The sequence below is a fragment of the Polypterus senegalus genome, chromosome 12, assembly GCF_016835505.1.
Source record: "Polypterus senegalus isolate Bchr_013 chromosome 12, ASM1683550v1, whole genome shotgun sequence".
NCBI classification, from domain to species: Eukaryota; Metazoa; Chordata; class Cladistia; order Polypteriformes; family Polypteridae; genus Polypterus; species Polypterus senegalus.
In genome coordinates, this window is record NC_053165.1 from 76,777,098 (window position 1) to 76,803,650 (window position 26,553).

Here is a 26,553-nt window from a genome sequence, read left to right on the forward strand (position 1 = left end):
GAAGCCCAAAGAGAACTGCAGGCTCGGAGTCTGTGCAGGGGATTCGCTCAACACTCGAGTCTCCAGGGTCTGAAGTGACAGCCTTGTGATTTCTAATTATGTTCTCAAACAATTATTATTTATCAGTGATGACAGTAATCTTGTCCTGTTTATGACTGTTAGGTTTGTGAATAAACTTTTTCCATTCTCTTAGAAGCCTCTGTCGTAACGTAAAGTTAATTAAAAACTAAACCTTCTAGTCCGCTATTGTGCCGTATTTCAATTATTGTGACACTCCTGGTACCACAAACTAAGGCTTCTTTATTAGTTGCTTTCTTCATCTTTCAGTGAGTGAGCAGCTTAACAGACTGGAGGGGAGGAAGACGGAGCACTCAGTCTGCCTGTCTGTCTGTCTGTCTGTCTGTCTGTCTGTCTGTCTGTCTGTCTGTCTGTCTGTCTGCCTGTCTGTCTGTCTGTCTGCCTGCCTGCCTGTCTGTCTGCTTGTCTGTCTATCTGTCTGTTCATCTGTCTGCCTGTCTGCCTGCCTGTTCATCTGTCTGTCTGTTTGTCTCTCTGCCTGCCTGATTGTCTCTCTGTCTGTCTGCCTGTCTGTCTGTCTGCCTGTCTGTCTGTCTGTCTGCTTCTCTGCCTGCCTGCCTGCCTGCCTGTCTGCCTGTTCATCTGTCTGTCTGTCTGCCTGCCTGTCTGTCCGTTCTATCTGTCCGTCTGCTTGTCTGTCTGCTTGTCTGTCTGTCTCTCTGTCTGTCTGTCTGTCTGTCTGTCTGCCTGCCTGTCTGTCTGTCTGTCTGTCTGTCATAACAGTAACAAATATCATTGCACTGCCACCTCTCGTCATTTCAGTGAGATTTCTAACCCAGGATGCCCTGACCTCAGATATGGACTCCAGCACATCAGCACCTTCTCTTCACCTTCGAGACTAAATCAATAATTGGGTTAAACATTCGCTCATCTCTGAATGTTGCATTTCCAAGGTGCTCACTGCCAGGTTGTTGTCTCCACTGTTGCTGACGGCCTTTGATTTCTTTCTTCAGTGGTATCTTGTTCTTCCACCCGCTGCCTTTCTGTCAGATCGGTTTCCTGTTTTCCAGAGTGTTCTGTCTCGCTTTTCTAATTTCTATTCCTTGTGATTTTTCCACTGGATTCGGAGTTTATCCGAGTCTGCGTGTCAAATGCCTCCAATGCCCTGCACTTCCTTTCTGGTGTCTGCTGTGGTGGTCAGTGGGCTGAAACCCTTCATTCTCTCTTCTTTGGCACGTTCAGATTGTTTGAGTATTTTATCCTTTTTTATTTGATTTTTGCCCAGGTGGGCTCTCTCGTGTGACACTATTTCAAGACCCCTCTACCAGGCTCACTCTTCATCAGCTCTGATGTCTTTGAACACCACAAAGGGTTATCACAAGGAGGTCTGCCACCCTAACCCCAACATTTCAAGCCTTCCAGAATGTTCTGAATTAGGTAACAGAGCTTACTGTGGCTGCCTGTCCTTTTTTTATCATCGTTCATATATTTCCCCACTTATCAATTATATAGCGTCTTTCATGCGTATCATTTCTTTTCTGTTTTCTATGGCCTTTCACATCTACCTGTCTATTGTGTATTGCCATTTCTAACTTTATAGGAACAGCCAGGTCTCATTACCTAAGGATATTACATTTCTGTAAAACACAAATGCTGATCCACTGGTCCTATTGGGAGAAATGGGATTAGGTTCTGGTGGATTGCTGCACGGGGGAGGACTGGTGGACAGAGACTGGGTCAAGTGAATACGTCAGCTTCCCAGTAATGACACCTCTACTGGCTCACCATTCAGTGTTGTGGACATCTAAGGCCACACGTGACACTGGGCAGCCACAGGTGTGTGTCACTTATTAGTGTCCCCTGATGACCGTTGCTGACCAGCGAGGACCTTCTGCCACACACACCTGCTCTTGGTCTGTTCAGAGCTCCAAGTTTTGACGTTTCATCTTCTCTCTTCAGTGTGTTTATGTGAATTTCCGGTCAGACAAGCCAGAGAAGTGAAAGGTCCCTGTTGATCTGTTACTTGGTTTGCAAAAATAAAAAATAAAAAAATGATAATGCAAGTAAAGAAAAACAACATCTGTTTGTGCAAATAACGAGAAAAATGTCATAAATGTGTCTCACTTCAGTCCAAATGCAATTTGACCAAAAACAAAAGTCATTTCTAGCTGACCAGGTGATTTGTTTTGTTCAATTGAAGGTGACAGTTGGGTCACAGCTCAGACAATTTGAGTGCCACTGCTGAGGGTGAGGGCACAATTCAACCGCTCGGTTACACTTTTATAATAGTGGAGAAGCAAATCCATGGATAGCGAGGCTCAACTGTACATCAGTTCTATTGACCTTTCTATCATATAGCGCCTTTGACATCTTTTCTGTTGGGCCGTGCCATTCACACCCCTCTCCCTGAGCCCCTTGTACTGTATTTATCTCTCATTTTGATCTCTACGTGTCTATTGTTCTTATATACTCCTCTTGCGTACTACTCTCCACTCCTTTCTGCGCCGTTCCTTTCATTCCTGTCTCTTTCTTTATTCACGGTGCCTGTCACATATCTCTGAATGTTTTGTCATATTGTCAGGCCGGGGTCGCTCATCTTCACCTCACCACCAAATATTACGAGCTGGTACAGACATGTGCGTGTGTTTGAGTGTCTTCAGGACGAGCCCCTGATAGCTCACACCACTCAAAGGACCACGAAAAAAGCAACTAAAGAAACCATCGCGGGCACCCAAAACTCATTCTCGTACAGCTGGAGTGTGCCAGGACAGCCACAACAAATACATCAGCTATTGCCAACACATTATAAGTTCATTGTGTAATGTACAGTATGACTAATGAATACAGCTGGCACACCACTGTACTTCGACTCATCAGAGGCCGTAGAGAACAATACAAGAACATCACACACAAACGTCCCAGACAATAGCCAGAACCGGACATCTTGGTGCCTCGACTTTTGTTCAGCAGCCCCAGAAAGACAAGGAGAAGTTGAAGCCCTAATGAGTCAAAGGCCTGATCTCAGTTGGAAAGATCACAAGTTGGATCTTGATGGCCAGTTCTGCTGTGTGAGCCTCCCCAACTTCCAAGATGTCTACACCAAGTGACCAGGACAAAGAAAATTGTCAGTGACGCCAGCCATCCCAGCGACGGCGTCCTTTCAGCTAAACACTATGGCTGCCTAAAGAAAGTGCAGTTCAGCGAGACTGACGAGGAGCTTCTGGCCACCGTCCATGGGCATCCTGAATTAGAAAAGTGTCTACAAATCCATGGAGCCCCATTGTTTACTCTCCTTTATCACATTTAAAAACTCTCTTACTGCTTTGTTTGATCTTCATGAGCTCCTCCATTATTGTCCTTTCGTGTTTTTCTTCAGCCATTGAGCCTTTCACTGTTTATTAATAGTGCTGCACGTAGAGTTTGCAGGTGACACATAAGATTGGGGTTGGATTTGGCAGTTCAGCCCATCTGTGCAGACTCCAAGTGCTGTCATGGTGGAGGGTACGCTGTCCCAGTAGGGTTCACCAAGGCGTTCCACTCGCACCTTTCCTCTGAATCACCGCCATGGATTTTGTTCTCAAATGCACTGAAGCCAAACGCACACAAACTGGAATATCTGCTTTTGTCACCAAGCCCAGGCAATCAATGTGCTCGGTAATCGATGATCCTTGACTTGGACTCTGCTGCCGATGTACTTCTTTACTTGATGGAGGCATGAAAGAGCACAATCCCTGCTTACAGTATATGGCTAGCTAAATTAGCTTCCAAAAGTCAAAGATGACAAATATCATGGATCTCTGAGCGCACCGACGAACCAGACATGGCAATATGGAAAGGCCAAGCCTGAATAAATGTATTCTGCTCTCGAATCGTCTCATTCAACAGCAAGGAGCGCATCTTCTGCAGAAACGAGAGACGGATCTTCACTGTGAAGCTGACAAAAGCCTGACATGTTTCGCCAGCGACTCTTACAGAATGGCTCAGTATCGGTCGCCTCCCTGTATGAAAGAGTACGAGTCGACCCATTGCTTTAAATCTTACAAGAAAGGTGACTCGGCGTCGGCTCAGGAAGGCAACGACTCAGCTTGTTAACCAATATGAGACCTGCAGAAAGAGCAACGCCGGCAGTCTAGTAAATCGTGATGTGCCACCAATGGCCTGCAAGATAAGGGAAATGGCTGCCAATCGAGAAAAGTGGCGATAAAGATTGTGAGCACCGGCCGAGCCACCGTGTTTGTGGTCGATTGATGATAATGCTGAAAAACGATGAAATATTATACCAAACTATAAACATTTCTCTGGACCATCCATCGGTGGAGTTGAGGCTGAGGCCTTCATAGTCCTGGCTGGCAAACAACGAACGCAGATTTCGAATGAGGTCCCCACCTGTGGTTCCAGTTCACAAACTCACCTCTTGTCCTTAAAGTAAAATGTCAGCCATTCCATTAATGAATAGCTCAGTGAAACCAGTTTGTCTTGTTATTAATGTAAATCCCGCCGCTCACAGTTGTTGCTTTGTCTTTTTCCAGATTCATCCAACACGCCGACATTGAGGCCTCTCCCTTCCCTCGCTGTTGCAATCGTTGTGGTGTGCAGGGCTTGGCAGCTCCTGTCGTTGGTATCCACAAGCAGGGATACCTCGCTCTGGAAGTTCGAGTACGGAGACGTGGAGCAGACCTTCAGCCTTTAAAGATCTCGTCAGAGTCTCCTCTGCCCTGCTCCCTCGTAATTTAATGGCTGTGCTTTTTATTCCAATATCATTTAGTCCACGGTCACTTTTTACTTCTCTTTTCAGGCGCTAAAGACTGGCGCGTTTGGGGAAACTGGAAGAGCAGCAAATCTTTGATTTGTCAAAAGTATTGTATGAGGTATGGCAACACTTGGACTTTCCATAAAACGCTAAATAGCTGAAGGAATCCTCCCCAAAGGTAGCTGAACTCTTTATTGTGTTAATCAATAAGCCAAAGGGTTAGGGTTAGCCATTGTGCCGAGTGTACGTATGTTTGTGTCCTGAGTAACACATGCAGCTCCATGATGGAGGCACACAGGCCATCGAGTTCACAAGAGCGGAGTTGGGCGCGTCAGGCTGACGTGTTTTTCGGTTCTGTAGCTCGATTTTCATGTTATAAGGGCGCCAGAATCCGTCTGCGCTCGGGAACGTGTGTGTTATAGCAGAGGAATACTCAGTGAAGTCATCGCTCACAACAATAGAGGGCCTGCCAGTGGCCATCCAGTTAGGTCCCAGCTCTGCAGGTCATCAAGCGTAAAGAATAAAGCGGAGGGCAACCCTGCTGCTGTGGTACCGTATGGAGAGCAGTCCTCGCGCCCCCTAGTGGCATGTGCTGCGGTAGCGAGAAAGTGCAGCTAGCTAGTGGCACCACTGCAGCGTCATGGCCGTGTGCATTTCTTTTTGGGATTGCATGAATTATTTATGGTCATAAATGTGTTATGCAGGCCTCATTTCAGATTATGGGATGGGAGATTAAAGTAAATACATCTTTATTAAGCCTGATGCTTTATGTGGACATTATTTGTAACGCAAGAGCTGTTTGCCAGGATTCGGTATGACCTACGATATTTGGATATCCCCAAGAAAATAAATGAGGAAACTTTTAAAGTGGTTGTACAGCTAAGTGGTCCTGTAAATGGTTCACGTGAGGCTGCACTGTCCTTTCCACATTTGTCGTCTCTTTGGTTGCCTGCTGCAGTCACGCTGTGTCATCAGTTGCTCTCCTCTTTTGCTTTAATTGACCAAATGTCAGGACGGTTAGATGAGCTGTGACAACCAAAGAGCCCAAAACCCTCCAGTGGTCCCTGCACACCCCCAAAGACCCTGGAGATAACTGGCAAACATGGGCAGCGCGGGCCCGAGCGGAGTGGTCCCCGATAAGCTAGTACTGCCACCTACTGTGTGGAGTGAGCCCTGCAGCCGGTGACGGGGACTGAGCACTTGGCCTGGAGTCTGTCAGAGTGAAGACAGTCGTAGTGTGCTGTCTTTGTGCGCCCAATGGGTCACTTGGTGCCATCGGTCCTGTGCACTGTTGTGTCCAAATGACCGGCTTGACTGGACCTTTCACAGAGGATGATGTCAGCTGAGCTCAATTCAGCTCTTTCTTGTACCCTCAAGGTTTTTATCTTCCCTCTTTACTACAACAGTAAAAAATAAAAAATGATGTCCTCCCCACTGCTGCCAGTCCTTCTCTGGTCTCATTTCATTAACCTTTTTACTGACCACTAGGCCAGGATGAAGTCACGCCTTGTGAGGTGAAGTGACCTGCACAGGGACTCTGTCGGCGCTTACCCTCGGACCGCTAAAGCCAGCAAGAAAAGCCGAGCCCACTTGTATCTGAAGTTCTGCGGTCCCCTCACACACGCCTATAATGATAGACCGGTGACATTTGCCTGCTGGCACTGTGATGTGCCCCGTCCTCTGCAGCCCCAACCATTCCCTGTTTGAGCCTCCAGTTCAATGCGGTGGGACCATTGTCACCCGTAGGTCCAGCCAGCGGAGGGTCTGTGACCGCAGCCGATTCCCCCAGGGGTCAGTGTGCACCACTCACTGCTTCAGTGAAGTCCTGAGATGAACCCGTGTAAGGACAAGTCACCTGTGTGGCCGCCATGATGGACGGGGCACCGCATCTCGACCTGTAACGTGAAAGCTGACATTTAAATGCTGTGACGTCTGTCAGGGACTTTGCTTTTAAGTAATCAGAATGGCACTTCTTCATTTTACTTTTCATTCGATTCAATCATTTTAAGAGAAACGCAAAGCCAAACAAATATGTGCTAACCTCAGATCCTCAAATGAGTGTCTCCTTAGAATTCCAAGAACAAAACTTAAAAGAAGTGGTGAGGCGGGCAGGCGGGCCTTCTGCTGTTATGCACCTCAAATCTGGAATATCCTGCCAATAGGAATTCACCAGGCTGATACAGTAGAGCAGTTTAATAAACGGCTGAGAACACATTACTGTAACATGGCCTTCTCATAACTTCATTTTAATCTTAATTTAACTTAATCCTGATACTCTGTATGTTCAATTTCCTCAAAATAACTATTCATGGTGGCTCTAAAATCCGTACTGACCCCAACTCTCTTTTCTGTTTCTTTTTCCGGTTTCTTTGTGGTGGTCCACCTCCACCTACTCAAAGCTTCATGACGCTCCAACAATGATGGACGGATTAAAAGGCAGAAGTCTACGTGACCATCATCATCATCAAGCCCTTCCGTGAGAACCCTAAATCCAAAGAGGACTGTTTCATTGATGTTAGGTTGAATGCCCAGAGGGGACTGGGGGGTCTCATGGTCTGCAATCCCTACAGATTTTATTTTTTTTGTTCCCCCTGGCCATTGAACCTTACTCTTATTCGATGTTAATTAATGTTGATTTATTTTATTTTCTTACTGTGTCTTTCATTTTTCTATTCTTTAATATGTAAAGCACTTTGAGCTACTCTTTGTATGAAAATGTGCTCTAGAAATAAATGTTGTTGTTGTTGTAATCAGAAAAAAAAACCAAAAACAAATTCCACTTCCAACTGCGTGACTTTGAACCGTCAGGCTCCCTTCACAAATGTCAGCGGTGAGTCACACCCTGCTCGCTTGTGTCGCCTGCCAGTTTGCGCGGTGACCCCGCTGGCCCCCTCATTTCTGGAGAATACATCAAACGTCACTCTGCACTCCTGAAATTCCTCGGCACGGCTGCTCACTCCTTCCATCCACGTTTTGCTTTTACTTCTCTTCACAGTCACATCAATCTGTTGAATGTCTTCCAAAGCTTCCTGCCAATCCAGCTTGTCAGCTTTGCTGTTTTATGAAGCTTGTATTCCTCAGGGCTCATTTGCATCTTGCATCCCGCGGTTTGGCGTTACCTTCTCAGACTATTAGCTCGATGGGCACACACTCTTCACAACTTAGCAAGGTGGCAGCTCTTAAAGATGAGTTGACCAGTCCAGCCCATCGTGTGTTCATATTCACAGTGAGCCTGGCAGCACCATTGCTAGGTGTGCTGCCAGTCTTTAGAGGGCACATCCTCACACACACCAGGGAATTCAATTCAGTTCAATTATTCAGTGAGTGGTGGGGCAGAGCGCTGTGACAAGTTCTCAGGTGACAGCAACCAGAGGCTTTGCTGATGCCGAGGTACAGATTGCTACATACTGTATACTGTAGGCACCCACAGAACCCAAAGTAGAAACTGACTCACATAAACGGGAACCATCAACGTCTGTCCATTAATTAACCGTAGGCCTACACTGTGGCCAATTGACAACAGACGAGGGAAAAAATAACTTGGTCAGTAGCACCAGTGGGGAAAATGAACCAGCGCTGGGTTCAAGTTCAACGACAAAGTCCATCACAGTCACACTCATGGAGACTTCGGCCATCCAGCCACCCACCCCTCCTAGTCATTCTACAGCTGGCACAAAGAATCTTTCCATCTGATAATTGCAATGCTCTCACTATCTAAGATAACTCTTCCATGGGCAGGAGAACAGACTGGCAGCAGGGCAGTGGCACCATACCCACATACTGAGAAGAGAAACACAATAGAGGAGGGTTAGTGATGCTTTATAAATGTCATCTCCCTCTGAACAAATCACTAACCACAGAGGAGCAGTCTGCACAGTAAAGCAGTAGCTCTAGTCAGGGGATGCCAGACTAAAGTCGCACCTTTTCAGGCTGCGTTTAAAAGCTGAGACTGAAGGAACGTCTTTAAGGGTAGCAAGCAGTTCATTCCATAGCTTTGAGGGCCCTGAAACTAAAAGCTGGACTTCCCAGTGACATCTGATTATTGCCTGGAATCTTACGTGTGGCTGGCATCTCAAGTTCTTAAGGCGCGCTCTGGTTTGTGAGTAATGAGATCAAGCAGGGCTTCAGCCATCAAAGGTTTTAAATGTTTAAAGGAGTGTTTTGAAATTGGAAATTGAATTGGAGTCATGTCTTCATATTTTATGGGTCTTGTAAGGATTCTTGCAACTTGAATTAACTGAAACTATTTAAACAGTCAGTGAACGTTTAATTGCAGTAGTCAATCCTACTAGGAATTAATGCAGCAATTAATATCTCAGAATCCAGATAATCCAGATAATATTTATTCTGGAGTTCTTAAGGAGGCCAGCGAGTGCAGATATAAACCCTTGACATGTATTTTTAGGAAGTCACTGAGCACTGGAGAGATTCTGAAGCACTGGAAAATGGCAAACATCATCCCATTATAGGAAAAGGGTGAGCGGGCAGATCAGAGCAACTACAGGCCAGTAAGCTTAACATGAAACATCACAGGAAAATTAATAGAAGGAATTACTAATGATAAGATAGAGCAACACATGGCAAGGACAGGACAGTCAGTGTGGGCTCAGAAGAGGGAGGTCGTGTTTGACTAGCAGGTTGGAATTCTATGAGGAGGCAACAAAAGGATACGACCAGAGTGGAGCAGATGAGATTATTGATGTGGACCTCCAGAAAGCATTTGATGAGGTGCCACGTGAGAGGGTGGGCATCAAACTAAAAGAAGTGGCAGTTCAGGGTGAGGGTGCAGAATTGGCTCAGATGCAGGAAGCAGAAGGTGATGGTGCAAGGAACCTCATCAGAAATGGCCAATGTTAAGAGTGGTGACCAGCAGGGGGCAGTGTGGAGGCTGCTGCTATTTTAATATCTATAAATGATTTAGATAGGAATATAAGTAACAAGCTGGTGAAGTTTGCAGATGATACCAAGATAGGTGGATTAGCAGATAATCAGGAATCCGTTATATCATCACAGAAGGACTTGGACAGCAGACACGCAGATGAAATGTAATGTCAGTAAATGTGAAGAATTACACATGGGAAGTAAAAATGTGAGGATTGAATACACAATGGGGGTCTGAAAATTGAGAGTCCACTTTATGAGAAGGACTTAGGAGTCTTAGTGGACTCTAAGCTATCAACTTCCCAACAGTGTTCAGAGGCCATTAAGAAGGCTACCAGACTGCCAGGTTATATAGCGCCTTGACCTGTGGAGTACAATTCACAGGAGGTGACGCTCAGCCTTCCTAACACACTGGTGAGGCTTCATCTGGAGTACGGTGGGCAGCTTTGGTCTCCATAACGACATAACAGCACAAGAGAAGGTCCAGAGAAGAGTGACTGGGCTGATTAGAGGGTGACAGGGGATGAGCGATGAGGAAGACTAAAAGAGCTGAGCCTTTAAAGAAGATGAAGAGGAGACCTGACAGAAGTGTTTAAAATGATGGAGGGAATTAGTGCAGTGACTTTAAAACGAGTTCATCAAGGACACGGGGAAAATTTCACACAAACATTACAAAGTTTTTCTTTACACAAAGAAGAACAGAAACTTGGAATGAGCGACCAAGTAGTGTGGTGGACAGGAGGACTGGAGGGTCTTTAACAACTCAACTCGATGTTTTTTTGGAAGAGTGAAGTGCATAGGACTGGCGAGCGTTGTTGGGCCAACTGGCCTGTTCTCGTCCAGATTGCTCTGATGTTCTAATTCTGCATATTTAGAAACATCTTAATCCTCCAACATTTTTAAAATGGAAGAAGGTGTTTTAGATAGCGGTGGGCTGGCGCCCTGCCCGGGGTTTGTTTCCTGCCTTGCACCCCGTGCTGGGACCCCTGTGACCCTGTAGTTAGGACATAGCTCTTTGGATAATGGATGGATGTTTTAGATGGCTTTGTAATGTGGGTTTAAAATGACATACTAGTCTCAAAGAAAAACGCTAAATTGTTCTTGGCTTCTGTAAAACTGACAGTCATTACATCTGAGTTCCAAAATGACAGAATGTTGTTGCCGCGTCTTCCTTCTCCCATTTCTGTTTTTGTTTCTGTATTCAGAGATGAGTATTCCTCAACCATCCAGTCCTTGGAGTCACTGGCACAATTAAAATGTCCTTTGCTCTTAAAGAAAGGCAGCATTGGCTGCCACACAGGAGTGACAATGAAGGTGATGCTTTCTAATGCGAGTTCCCAATGGAAGCAGGCTGAGTGAAAACAGCAAAGGTCCCAGTACTGAGTCCTGCAGGACACCATTTTTAACTTTGGAGTGTAATGGTGGAGTTCTGTCAGCACATTTCTGTCCATGCTGGAGAGAGGACTTTGGGGTTTAGACAGGAGAGGACTACAGCCATGGTGACAACAGGCAGACTTCACGCAGACACTCACCTGCCATCAGATTCAGTTTGTGGTTCCAGAGCTGCTTCCCAAGAACACCATGTAGGCCACATTTGTCCTGAAGCTCAAGTTCATTTCAAAACTGGATGTGCATTTACTGCAGGCATTTAGGAAGATTTCACTGGATTTTCTAAAGTGGAACGATGTGCGTGAGGTTCATGCTGGGCAGGCTGGCACCTGAGGAATGTCGATTCTGAGGGCAGCCTCGGCTCTGTTTGTCTATCGATCATCCATCAGTACACTACAGTACCTTTCACACCTATTAAAATACAGTATATATTGTGCAGTGCCTTCCATATCTAAATCTGTCTTCTAAATAATGTCTTTCATAATCCATCAAGCCGCCTGTGCTCTTTACTGTATGTGATGTAATGTATTCACCTGTACATCGACACTTCCATCCACGTCGTCAGTCCATTTAGTTTAACACGCTTGGCTGATGGAGTCCATACCAGCGCCAAGTCATAGTATGTGCGGGTGTCGAATGGGCTCTGATTTAACAGAGTGGACCTTGGCATCTCAGTGCCAGTTGCTGTTCCTCTTCTCGGCCACTTTGACTGTAAGCATTGGTGCAAAGCACAGTGAGAGCGCAGGCCCGACCTTTACGTTTTGTTTTTTATTCTGCTCAGGCGTTACAATTCCGTTGATACTTTATTTTTTGCTTTCTGTTTTGCCATTGTTTCTGCCCTGTTAATACTTTGTTATCTCTTTCATATTTCAGTTTAAATACCAGGGATTGAAACTCTTGTCAGTATGAATAGATATTAGTGATTGGTAATGAATGAGGAAGCCTTTGGAAATAATGAGAAGGCGGCACACGCGGCAGCCTGCCAGGCTCAACACAAACTCCTGACACAATGAAAATTCTGTAACCCGTCCTGTGCCCATGAATACAGGAGCGGGGGTGACACTGTCATTGAGAGTCACGCTCACCTGCTTCAGGTGCTTCGCTCAGGGCACACCTGTGACCTGCGGGGCTGCAGAGAAAGAAAGAAAGAAAGAAAGAAAGAAAGAAAGAAAGAAAGAAAGAAAACCTTCATTGAAGGACGAGTCCATTTAGCGTCTGGCCCTGTTTACGCCTGTCAGGTCACCACTGGGTTGCTGTGTTACATAATATGGAGGACAATCGTAACGGCAGGGGAGAGAAAGACGCTTTGTTTACACTTTCACTTCTGTTGTTGACATAACATCACAAAGAGCGTGAAGAAGCTGCTCCGCCATCGAAAGGAGGCACGTTACTCAAATATAGATAGGGTACAAGTGTGTGTGTGTGTTCTGTGTGTGTGTGTGTGTGTGTCTGTGTGTGTGTCTGTCCAGTGTGTGTGTCTGTGTGTGTGTGTGTGTGTGTGTGTCTGTCCAGTGTGTGTGTGTGTGTGTGTTTGTGTATGTGTCTGTGTGTGTGAGTGTCTGTGTGTCCAGTGTGTGTCCAGTGTGTGTTTTGCAGAGTGGCTGCTGCTGCTGCCTGGCTGCTCCATAGATCTTCATTTAAATCATCACCCTGGTGGCTCTTTGCCAGGGTCTTGTATGCCCTCTCCTTGTTTTTGTGGTATTTCATCTTTCATTGTTATTGGCGCTGTATGCCTTAGAAGGCCTGCTGGTATGAAGGGTAGCACTGCCTCATAGCTTCATCATCCTCAAATCCTGTTCCTGGTTGTTCTCCACGTTACGTTTGCGTGTTCTTCCATGTCGGTGTGCCTTTTTGTCTCGGTACGCCAGTTTCCCACTCACATCCCCAAAGGCAGGCGACCTTAACTTAATGATTATAGTGCAAATGTGCCATCTGATGGCCTGGCACCCCATCGAGGGCCAGTTCCTGTCCTGTGTCCATTCCTGCTGCCACCCTATTACAGATTATGCCAGTCTGAGATGGCCAGCCTCTGCACTCCATCCTCAGTTTTCTTTCTCAGTCCTGTTTTAGATTCACTTTTTCACTCCACAGTTTCAGTCCATCCATCCACCCGTCTGCTTATCCGGGAAGGTGCAGCATATTCTGGTGAAACTGGTCACAGAGGTGGGCATTAACCCAGCATGGGTGCTAGTCCATCATGGGGCACACTTTTGCACACCAGTTCCCCATTAGCCTGATCTTCATGGTTTTGAGATGTGTGAGGAAGTCAGGGCACCAGGGGGTAAAACTCCACGAGATCAGACGCAGTGTCCACGCTGACAGTTTATCCTGCGGCAGCTGGAGCGTTGAGGCCTCATCCATTACCACTGAGCCGCCCTAAACATACAAGTCGATGTAGAAGTGAGGCCCACAAGCTCCTTGGCATGGCTCCGCCTCCTCCAAGCTCATAGGTGGTCCAGAGTCCCATTTCATCAGCCTTGTTTCTAACTGCAGTCTTCACCTGCATCAGGGGTCTCTTAGTGTGGTGACTGCTGCAGGTGGTTGGCATTGTGTTGTCCAACTTTGTCAAATGTGGACTGGACAGGAGATGCAGCACTGGATGAAAAGACAAATGAGACAGCTGATGAAGTTGGCATCAGAGAGTTCCAGAGAAGCATTCCTTGGCAGCAGCCCAGACCCACACAACTTGTCTTTCATGTTGGCTGCTCTGCCTGAGGCGTGACATTCGTTTCCTTCCCTCCTCCGCCCTTCACAGTCCTTTCATATTTTCCTTGCCTGACTTGAATGATTAATTTCTGTTCTTTCTCTTCGCTTTGCCTGCTCACTTGAAGGCTCGTCTCTCCCCTGACCACTCATGTGTCGTGTGCTGCCCACACTTCGTTTCAAATCATCTCCTGGCATGACGTGGCCTTCTCAATGTCCTTATTTTGGTTACCTTTATTCCATGATGTATTCATCCATTGTGAGTGAGGGGGCCGCATGCTGGAGTGCCCCCCTCCTGCCTTGCCTCTCTGTCTCCTTGTGGCTTCAACTTCATAGATGGACCACCAAGACACTCTGGGGTTCGTCTCATTCTGTTGGCCTTCAGACTTTTATAGGACTTCATTATTTAAAGGCCTTCTGGTACCTTGGATTGGCTGCTCATTAGCCTGCTTGACCGTCTTGTGACCATAACTGGCCTTCTCTTGCTCACTTTATTGTGGTTTGTACCATTAAACAGATGGCCATGCTGTAATGGACTGTGGCCTACAACTGGGTTCAGACCTGGGCAGACACTGATGGAGCTGTGTGTGTGTGTGTGTGTGTATGTGTGTGTGTGTGCGTGACCTCAGGTGTGTTATAAGGCCAATAAGACCTTTGCTCATTCTCGAGGATCCACTCAAAATGGCTGAAGGGTGCTGCTGATCAGACCTTTGACCAGCTGAATGGCCACCATAATATGGAGGAATATTTCGGACAAAATGAAATAAATAAATAAATGCGTAAATAAATAAAAGTACTGTGAAATGTGAGCATAAATAAATAAATATGTCATGAAATGAGAGCATAAATAAATAAATGTGTCACGAAATATGTTTTTCGTTGCTTATTTATTTATTTATTTCATTTTGTCCGTAAAATTCCTGCAAACTATCATTAAATACGGCTTGAAATCAAACTGTCACTTCACTCGTCAAAGTTGAGAGGGTGGGGCTCTAACACGCCCCCTAGTTACTGATTGGTGAATCGATGTCACAAGAATTAATTAGAAAACTGCTTCCTACTGCCGATGAAATGGATTCTGCCGAAGATATTTCGTATTTCAGAGAGAGAATTGAAGATTTATCGGAAGAAATTACAATGTTGGCGGCCCTTTTAGACTCCGATGTTGAAACTATTACTGAAAATATCGAAGAACAGGTGGAAGGGACTCGACTACACTCCAGTTCAGGTGACGCAGTTCCCTGCTCTGGACGCCCAATCTTTGACATTCCAGCTGAGTCAATAGAACGCCTTCTGTTATGCGGTTTAAAAGTACAAAAGATTGCAGATCAATATGGTGTATCGGAGAAGACGATCACGGCGAATGAGCCAGTTTGATATCTGTAAGCTGCAACGGCTCTATTAGTTTAGGTACTTTGACATGAAATGCCCAAAGCAGCCAACTAATATTTTGAACTGAACAACTTTACCACTGATCAGAGCTGTACAGTTGTTTGAAAAAGTAGCTTCCAATATGCAACTGACTTTATACTCGTAAAACAAGGGTCAAATACTCAGTTCTAAAAGGGCCGCCAACATTGTAATTTCTTCCGATAAATCTTCAATTCTCTCTCTGAAATACGTAATATCTTTGGCAGAATCCATTTCATCGGCAGTAGGAAGCAGTTTTCTAATTAATTCTTGTGACATCGATTCACCAATCAGTAACTAGGGGGCGTGTTAGAGCCCGCCCTCTCAACTTTGACGAGTGAAGTGACAGTTTTATTTCAAGCCGTATTTCATGACGGTTTGCAGGAATGTTACGGACAAAATGAAATACTGTAAATAAATAAGCAACGAAAAACATATTTCGTGACACATTTATTTATGTATGCTCTCATTTCATGACACATTTATTTATTAAGGCTCTCATTTCATGACACATTTATTTATTTACGCATTTATTTATTTATTTCATTTTGTCCAAATATTCCTCCATACCATTAAGCCCTTCTCAGCTGGGCACGTTGATGCTGACCGTGTCTCATGTCAGCTGCAGTCCTTCTCTGAACCTCCTTACAGGCCCACATCCTTCATGTGTGATTCTCCATGGCACCTGCTGTGAGGCTACGTTGATGAGCGTCGTCACTTTCAGTCCTGAGTCCAAATTCATGTTGAGGTTTTTAGAAGATGTCTGTTAAGAGGTCAGTCAGCATTTCATTTTCTAATTATATTTAGTTTCAGTGGTCAGCTTTTGATTATCTTGTATGCTTGGAGAATGGACCAGGAAATCACTTGGAGTTGAGTGTCAAGCCATCGCTGGGCCACACTTGTATGGACAGTCACACTCAGTCACACAATGGTGATTTCAGGTCACTAATTAATCCAAAATCCACCAGTTTGGGATGAGGTGGTAAACCTGGAGAAACACCTAAGTAGACACTCCACCCAGAGGATTTGAACCCAAGGCCGTGGAGCTGTCAGGCATCCTGCCACAAGAATGGGCCTGGAGACACGAACATCTGCCACCTCAGATAGTCCTGTGAGAGCCCTGAGATCATTCATGTCCTCGTTGGTCTGCCATCGCTCTCCTGACTCACTGAAAGTGACATTTCCTGAGCTCATGATGGCACCTCTAGTTATCTGACCTTTTCTCCAATTAGAGGATCTACAGGTCAGGTAGAGAAGGGGTCAATCGGAGCAGACTGCCCGTGTTGTAAGGAGACAGCATAGCAGCAGGACCTAAAGGCAGTCTCATGTTCCCAGATGTCCATGAGGAGGCAATGGTTGTCTTCTTCAAAGCTGCTTCATCGATGCGTCTGGCCTGTTTTAGCTCACCGATGTATCACTCAGATTGTTATTAGGTAGCTGAGTGTAAATAAGCCTTATTTTATATACAGTAGTGCCACATTCCTCTAATGTTCAAGTCATCTAAAGTGACGTGTGGGATCATCTGGCAGTGACCTCCTGCGCTCAAGTCCAGTCCAGTCCAGGCATTGGCAGGTTCATCTCAGCACCAGTCACTCAAGGACGTCCTCACCGCTCTGTCCTTGGCACCTCCTCTTGGCCATGTTGCTCGTAGCTTTGGTCAGGGCTTTCACTTTGATGTGGAGATCCTCGGATGAGTGTCAGTGAGATCTTCACAACTTGCCTCAGAGAAGGTAGCAGCAGGATGGAATTCAAGAATTTAAAATCAAACTGCAACACAACTGAAGACAAGCGAATTGACACTGAAACTCACTTCTAGAGAATGAGCTCCATCTCTGTCACTCTCATCAGACCTTCTTCTTAGGCCTGGAGTTCTTAGGCCTGGAGTCTTGGTGTCATTTCTGATTCCTCCATGTCTTACTGTACCCACAAAAGTCACATTAAGAGAGTCTCCTGCTTTCTGTCCTTCGTTCCTGTCCTGTCCTGAGGCTGAGACACTTGTCACACACTTCTGTAAGGTGCCCCTTCTGATCTGTTATCTCAGCTGCAGTTGTTCTAAGCTCTACTAGAAGGGTCCTCACACGGACCCCAACTGTGGGCACTTCACAACCACCCTGCTGTGCCTTCACTGCTCCTGCGTCTTACAGGTTTGAAGATAAAATTCTGTTACCAACCTGTAAAGTTTCAAATGGCATCACATCAAACGACACGTAGCCTACTCCATCACTCTGCTCCTGTCTGCCCGTCTCATTGCACACCAGACTCACCTGTGCCCTTTGGGTGACAAGGACTTCAGCTCTTGCCGTCTCTCTCCTCCACGTGACACCTTCAAATACACCTGTTCAGGAGGCCTTCTGTCGGTTGAGGTGCTCACAGTGACAGCCCTTTGTGTTGCAGGTGATGTTTTTTTTTTCCAGGTTATTGTCTTTTATTCAGTGGCCCCCGTGCAGCGCCCTGAGGTGGGCCCCTCCTGTCCAGCATAACTCTTAGTCATTTATTCACAACTGGATCCTAGGAGCCGGCTGGCCTGCGGTGTCGGTGTCACTATCAGATGACATGCTGGGGACAAACAAAGCGGCTCTCTCATGGAATCTGTAATAACTTTTGAACGCTCTTTATTAGGGCAGCTGAGAGTTAGCAAAATGAAAGCAAATTATGGGAATGAGGTGTGGAGAGTGGTGCTCGTACATTACTGTGTGTAAGATGAGGACCCGCTTGCTTTTCCAAGACAACTTTGTGAAGGAAGATAAGCTAAAAAGTAGAAATTGTTCTGTGCTATAAAATGAAGCCATTTCAGTTTGTGACAAATTAACTCGGCAACACCGGCGGACAGGATACAGCGACACCATCGACCCGCTTTACACAAGTCCTGAGAAAATGGACGTCATAAAGTGAGGAGTCAATGGCTCTTTGTAACCGGTCTCTCCACCTCACGCGCCGTACTGCCGCGTCCTGGCCTCAAAGCTTCTGCGCCACGAAAGAATAATGCAGACACCCTTTAGTTCTTGATGTTTTCTCTTTTTTAAATAATGGTCTGAAATATTAAACAGAGAACATAAAAGGTGACTGTGACAATACGCTTGCTATAATATTAAGGTCCCTGTGAAACACTTTTAAAGGATTCATTCACATGTGCCGGCTAAGTCGGGCCCACACCGTTGCTAGTCTGCCTGCATTTAGAAAACGGTTACTTTAGCAGTTTGAAGAATGACGGGGACAACCGCAGTGTAGGCATTGTGCTCTTCTTGTATTTATGGAGGTGGCGTTCAGTCCTTTACTGTCCCTGTTTGGAGACCAGAGAGGACCGGCACATGGAGCAGCCAGTATAAAAAGGCCTGGACGACGGCCAAACCCTTTGAAGCCTACGGATGGATGATGTCATCCGTCCGGAAAATCCTTTCAGCGCAGTGACGAAAATGGCAGACTCTATTGATCAAGATCCTACCTCGATAATGTCTTGCTATGGCTTTAATCGTTATTAAAGAATGCTAAGTATAATTCTCTTATGTGATTTCTACCGCCATATCGCTATGGGAGGGATATTGCCTTTTTAATACCATATCTCTATATTTTACGATTACTTAAAAGGCAGCAATTTAAAAGAACGTATTCAAATTAGGTGGGGTGGGTTGGCACCCTGCCCAGGATTGGTTCCTGCCTTGTGCCCTGTGTTGGCTGGGATTGGCTCCAGCAGACCCCCGTGACCCTGTATTCGGATTCAGCGGGATAGAAAATGGTTGGATGGATATTCCAATTAGGGAGCTTTTGCTTCTAAAGGAAACAGTGACAATTCAAGCTCTGTGATTCCTCCTGTTAACAAAAGAGAACCGCGTGGAAAGGCTGTGGAGCGCTCACGTTAACACGTAAGCAGCATTCAAAACAACAACTGCATACAACAAAGATCATATTACAATTACTGTACAAAATAAAACAACTCAAACAATTTGAAATACTTGAATTCATTTTACCATACAGAGAATAAGAGCGTGCTTACGTCCTCTCACAGTAACACAACGAATACCGGGAGAGGCGCACACAACCGAGCAGGGAGATACACGGTCACAGCAAAACATAGGAGACAACACAACACAACACAATGAATGCTGCCAGGATCTGGTGAAGCTCCGAGCAACTCCACTTTTTATTTTATACACCTGCTACTGTCACCAACAAACTTCCTGATAATCTTTCCGATTAGTCACCAAACAACATGGCTTGCTTTTATTTGGCACAAGCATGAATGCCAACTGTGTCATTTGGTTCAACTTGAAAGTTACCCTCAAAAAAAAAGAGGTTAAGTGGTACATGAAGTTCATCAGGCTTCATAACCCGGGACGCCTGGTACGCCACATAACACTTTGCCGATATACAGGATGTATCAGAAATATATAATATAGATGTCTGCATTTTATTCATCTATGCAACCCAGTAGAAAAGAAATGTAATGTTTAAGCAGAGCAAAAAGAGATGAAGAACGACTAGTAACTGAACTGAAATCTCTTTTAAGAAAGCCATAGTTTCAATGACCGGTTGACAGATTGAGCCACCCTGCCCGTTTTTGTTGTACAAGACCAAGCTGAAGTAGAAGCCAAGTTATGTGCGGCTTGAGTGGCATGTGCATGTGACGCTAGACCTGAGGGTAAATGTGGGACTGCAGAAGAAGCAGGCTTATAAACGGAGAGGCTACTGTTTCACTCAGAGCGTCAGGGGATTGTTCAGAAATTTGCACAGTGTTATCTTGACATTCTATCTCACGAGTTGGAGAGCAGGAAGTCAGGCAACTGTCATTATCTGTGACTGCAGGCGAATGAGAAACTGATATCCTGGACATGGGCATTTGGGTAACTTCCCCTGTACCTGCATAGCTGAGATGATCCTGGTTTCCATCTACAGGAGTTAAGCTAGTTTCTTCCTCATTTCCAAAAGAGTTGCATGAAGACGTGGAGACTGTATCAGTCTTTTCAGATTCCGCATCTGAGAGGTTTAGTGGCAAAAAAGCAACATCTAGTAACGAGTTCCTACGTACTGTAGCACCCTCTCACGTCCCAGTTCATCCTTGATCTTATAAACGTGTGACTTTGAGGATTTCCTTCCGCAGCAGTAAACACTGTGCTTTCCCATGTGTCAGCTACTTGTCTTTGGCCGCGCACGATCAGCAGGTCTGAGGTGGGTGCTGTAGATCTTTTTGTTGTATTGCTGTGCCCGATGATGCTGCTCACTTGAGGAATATTCATTGCATTTTGTAAGTCAGAGCGTAAAGTCTTTGCATATGGACTATAATCAGCTACAGCAGGGTCCTGCAGAACTTGTTTGAACATCTCATCCAACGCGACCAAACACCTAAACAAATCCAAATCCTACAATGTGATATCATCTACTGTTAAATTCTACTCCGCACTTGTCAAATTGTAATTTTTATACTCTATTGACGATTTGTTCTGTTCTGTGTATTGTATTGTATTGTATTGTATTGACCCCCCTTTTCTTTTTGACACCCACTGCACGCCCAGCCTACCTGGTAAGGGGTCTCTCTTTGAACTGCCTTTCCGGAGGTTTCTTCCATTTTTTCCCTAAAAGGGTTTTTTGGGAGTTTTTTTCTGGTCTTCTTAGAGATTCAAGGCTAGGGGGCTGTCAAGAGGGAGGGTCTGTTAAAGCCCACTGCAGCTCTTCTTGTGTGATTTTGGGCTACTATACAAAAAATAAATTGTATTGTATTGTATTGTACAAGTAAAGATGGAGCATATCCTGTTGTTTCATGCACTGTAGCATTGTAGACAAAAGTTAACGTCTGAATCTGCTCAGGCCATAAGTGTTTTTCTCGTAGACTGAGGGTACGAAGCACGTTTCCAAGTGTGCCATTGAACCGTTCTGTCCCTCCATGCCCCATGGGATGGTATACAGTCGTGTGTGACTTGGATACTCCTGACAAATAAAACAATTCAGCTATTAGGTTACTCTCAAAATTTGCACCCTGATCAGCGTGTATCCTTTCAGGAAACTCATAAACACAAAATACATTAAAAAAAGTTTGTTAGCAATTTGCTTTGATGTGTGGTTGGCACAGGGAAATGCAGGAGCCAGTTTTGTGAAATGGTCTGTGACCACAAGGACATCCACAGATCTTTGCTTGTGATCTTCTGCCGACCAGAAAGCAGAGGTCTTGATACTCCCTAATGGCTCAGGGGACTTGGCAAAAACACATCTGTGACAGCATTTCACGTAGGCTTTGACGTCATTTTCCATATCTGGCCAGATGCAGTGTTCGAGCCCGTCCCTGATGTCCTGCGAGATCATGAATGCCAGAGAGTGCTTTCTCCATCAACGAATAAGGACGGACGTACTGGACTTTCTTCTTAGTCTGCACAGGGTCTTTAATCGCTCCTACAAGATGTCGTTTGGAAATTCTAACCTATCCCATTGTTTCAACAACCTAAGGACCTACGAATTGGCACCGTGTCATTCCCTTCGTAAAGGTCGTCTCTTTCAGATCACAAAAGGTAGCACCTTGGAAATGACAGAGTCATTGTGTTGTGCAACTTGAAGTTGTTGCTCTATAAATGCAGGAAAAAACTGCTGGCCAGTAGAAAGTCGCTGGCCATGCTGAGCCGGACTAATAGCTCTGAACTCCGCACTTGTCCCCAAGCGCGTGACGACTGACCCAAAGCCTGAATCTCACTGCAGTCGTAAACAAACTTCATTTGAGTGTCCAGCTGAGGATGTGAACCGTCTCTCCAAGTAGTGGTGGCTGGCAAGTCATTCACAGCACACCCTGCACTGTTCCTCCTGCTGCCTTCTCAGCTTCACGTAATAACTGACAACATGGCTCCTCTAAAAGTCGGCTGCTGATTGACTTTGTAAAGAGGTCTCGACTTAGTGCATCTGCCACAACGTTTTGTTTGCCAGAGACATGTTTGAGGTCAAAACTAAAAGATGCCAACTTGGACACCCAACGCTGCTCACATGCATCGAGTTTGGGCTTAGTTAACAGATATGTAAGCGGGTTGTTCTCCGTCCATACTGTAAAGTTATGACCCTTCGACCAATGACTGAATTTTTCACGGATGCTCCATTTCAGAGCTGGGAATTCCATCTTTGGGCCGCACTTAAGGTCTTACTTGCAGTAACAACTGGTTTAGCCTTCCCTTCACCAGGACAAGCTGAGAAAGGACCGCACTGAGCCCGTTAATGGATGCGTCTACACAAAGAATGAATGGCGTGTTGAAGTCGGGATGTGCCAGCACGACTGATTCAAGAAGCTGTGTCTTTACTGAATGAACAGCGGTATTACATGCGGATGTCCAATCAGATGGTACGAGTGAACGAGAAACATGCTGTCTTTCCCGGTCCTTGTCAAATTGTCCTCTTCATTTGTGACCCGCTGTTAGTGCAAACAAAGGCAGAACATTTGGGAATAAAGTGCTGGTAGTAAAATAGCCTTCCCAAAAATGACTTAATTCTGCGTAGAGAGGGAGTGCAGCCATCACCTTCCATTAGATCTCGTAATGTTAGATCAGCGGTGGCTTCTACCTTAGAAGGATCAGCGCAAACACCAGTGCTGTCAATAATGTGACCAAGAAATTTCACAGTCGTCCGCACAAAGTGACACTTCTTTGGGGCCAATTTAAGATTAGTCTCCCATAGCCTTTGGAACCCAACCTGAAGACTACAAAGGGCATCGTCCTCAGTAGGAGAAAACATTAAGAGATCATCCAAGTAGCATAGCAGCTTCGTGAAATTCAGATCCTCAAAAATACTGAGCATCGTCCTCATAAAAGAGGCAGGACTGTCACACGGCCCTTGAGGTATTCTGTCGTATTCATGGTGACCAGGAGGCGATATGAAGGCCGCGTATTTATTATCCTCTTCATGCATGGGAATGTTGTAATATCTGGCAGTAAGGTCCATTGTGCTAAAAAAAAGAATTGCCTCCTAAAGCAGCCAAGCAGTCTGCTGGATGTGGCAAAGGGTGGGCATCTTTCAAAGTTCTCACATTCAGTCAATGAAAGTCAGTGCCAATTCGCACATCGCCATCCTTCTTCCACACCATCACCAGAGGTGATGCAAACTCGCTCACTGACTTCCTGATTATGTCATTTTCTTCCATTCCTGTTAAAACTTGTGCAGGGGGCACCCTACGGTATGGAAGACAAAATGGACGCTCATTGGTTAAACGGGTATGATGCCCAAAGCCCTGAGCTTCTCCACAGCCCAAAGGATGTTTTGAAAAGATGTCTTTGTACTCGATCAGTCGTCGTACAGGCTTTTCTTTCGCAGAGCCACTGATCTGACAGTCTTCTACCTTAATATCACTGAGCCCAAACTCAGCAAGAGTAGGAGTCGTACCAGAATAGAAGCTGTGGCACTTGTGGGACGAGTCTTCATAAAAATACCTTGATAAACGTCTAGATCCTCCACAGCTAAACATGGCGACACATCAGCTATTTTACTATTCCATTTCAAAGTAATTGACTTATCTGAAAGTTTAAGAAGCTTAACTGGAATCCACCTTTCGCCCCACATTGGAGTGACGACTCTGCCCACTAAAATTTTGCGTGGTCTAGCATTGGATGCAGTGGCCTCTCCTATTACAGTACTGCCTGGAGAAACGGGGGTCTTAGCAGGAAGTTTCCCCCATACCAGGTATTCATGCCTAAGAAGACGGGTTACAGCTTGTTTTAACACTGCAGTCCCCACCTTAACTGGCATCATCCCATCTCTCCATCAGTCAATACAGCTCATCATATTAAGGAACTGTTCTACTTTGTACATCAGGGTGTGACTGGGCACCAGTTCTTGAAGCAAGGTCCCAGTACTCACTGTGGCTTTTCATGTGATGAAGAGAATATTTGATGACATTTGTGCCCAAAATGAGATCAACATGCTGGCCTGGTTCTAGTAGAGTAGGAACAACACAGGTGACACCATACAGACACATCTCTAGGTCATAAATACCTTCAGGATGTGTCTGTTGACCACCACAGCCAATCAAAACAACCTTCTCTGCTGCTTGTATTGTTTCTGGTAAAAGTCCTGCACCCTGAAGCTGATGAACAGCAGCCATACTTACTGTCCGTGCCATGGAGCCTGAATCTAGCATCCCATGAAGCTTTACATGACCACCAACAATAACAGGAGTGTAAAACAGCTCATGAAAAGCTTGCACCTTTTGAATGCTCTGAATACTCATTGTGCACCCCTCTTGAGCAGCAGCAAGGCAGTCTCCATATACATCTTCCCAATTACATTCATTGTGGAGGGTATCTAGCTGTCCACTCACACTGTCCCTCCCTAAATGTGAGCTATTCAGGTTGAAGGCTGACCGACTGTTCTCCTGAGGAGCCTCACTAGGCAGTTGATGGCCCTGGTTCTTCTGATGAGCCAGTTTTTCTTCCAGTGCCCTGGAGTGAAACATCGTAAGCACAAATGAGATCTTCTGCAGTGTGAGGAAGTAGAAAGCTCGGAATCACCACAAACCTTACAGGCCCTCTTGGGAAAGGAGTCGCCCCGTCTGGACATGGGTGAGGAGCGAACTGATATCTGGGTTTGCTGTGTGAACATGCGGTCGAGTAAGTTAACCAAACTCCTCATACAGTCATTTGCTGACCGCCGAGCACAATCTGGCGTGTGAACCTCTGTAGAGGGAAGTGCTGGGCAAGATTTGAATTGTTCAATATCTCTTGTGTGTGGACAGCTGGCTTAATAATGTAGGGAGGGTGAGTTGGTGTGGTGGCATAAACTCTGGTATCCCTTTGGTATTCATCAAGTCTCTCCTGAATCTCATGTGCAGTCCACCTGTCGGATGATTTAAATTTAAAAATGTTCGAAAGAGATCGATCAGGACAATGCTTAGTAGACATCATGGCAACTTTGTGACTTGAGTTGTCAATGTGGCGCCCACTGGCGCAAGCACTCATCTGCCACATCTACTGCCTTATTTAGGCAGATCCAGCAATTCATTGGTTTCTCACCAGGATGAGGCAATGTGGTGTAAAAGTCTGCAAGAGGCATATTGGAGTAAGTCAACTCGCTAAAGTGCTGCTTCAGAATATCAAAGATTAGTGAGGGGTCTTGAGAGTGGTCTAAGGAAGGATGATTGTGAATTAGGATTTTAACGATGTCTCCTGCTCTGCCCAGCAGTCTAGCAAGTATTTCCTCGGTTTGCTCTTGCGAAGGGACATACGCATAAGTCCTTCTCACTCATGAGCCGAGTATTTGTCAGAACCGTCCCCTCTGAACAAAGGAGGGCAGGACAAATTTAACATTTGAAAAAGGCGCATCAGATGATTGACTCCGGCCAGCTGTTTCTGCAGTTGTGCTGCTAAAGCGACTCATATCTGTCTGCAGCTGAGCTGTAATCGAATGGCTAAGTGGCGCAGCTAGTTTTGTGACAAGTCTGCCCAATTCTGAACAATGTGAGTCCAAAGGTGATGTGGAGAATTCATCAACTGGTGGTGTACTACTCAATCCAACTCTCCTCTGTGGTGTTTCATCTAAAGTCTTAAATAAAAAACCTCCCCAAACTAAAGTGATTTTCATAAGAATCTTCTTTAGATGGGTTAGGGTTAGGGTTAGTTGTATTTTGGTCGTTTCCCTCTCCACCTGCAGCCATTATATTAACGATAAAAACCAGTAACAATACAACAATTAAACTAAACTAATGCAGAGCGTTATTACACGATGCTAAGGGACAGAATGTTTTACGTAAATGAAATCGTAACAGACAAGTTGTAAAAAAAACTTGGCAGCGTACCTTGCAATAACAGACTTAAGTCGTAGCGCCCACGACAAACAAACTGCCGTCGTTCTGAAGAAAAAGGGTCACAGCACCAAAGTAACGGGACTGCTGCGTCCAGGCCTCTGGATACGGTTAACCCTCAAAGCTTCTGCGCTGTGATTTATACAAACCGCCACGAAAGAATAATGCAAACACCCTTTAGTTCTTGATGCTTTCTCTTTTTTATTAATGGTCTCAAATATTAAACAGAGAACATAAAATGTGACAATTCAAGCTCTGTGATTCCTCCTCCTCTCACAGTAATACAACCAATACTCGCTCAGTCTAAATTGCAACGACATACATAACCATGATACAAAATAAAAAATAATAACATACCTGAAGAATAAAACAGAGAACATAAAACGTGACAATTCAAGCACTGTGATTCCTCCTATGAACAAAAGAAAACCGCGTGGAAAGGCTCTTGAACGCTCACGTTAACACATAACCAGCATTCAAAACAACAACTGTATACAACAAAGATCAATTACTGTCATATACAAAAAAAATAAACTCAAACAATTTGGAAGTAATTGAATTCATTTTAGCATACACAGCGTGCTTACGTCCTCTCACAGTAACACAACGAATACCGGGAGAGGCGCACACTGATGACGTCACACACCGC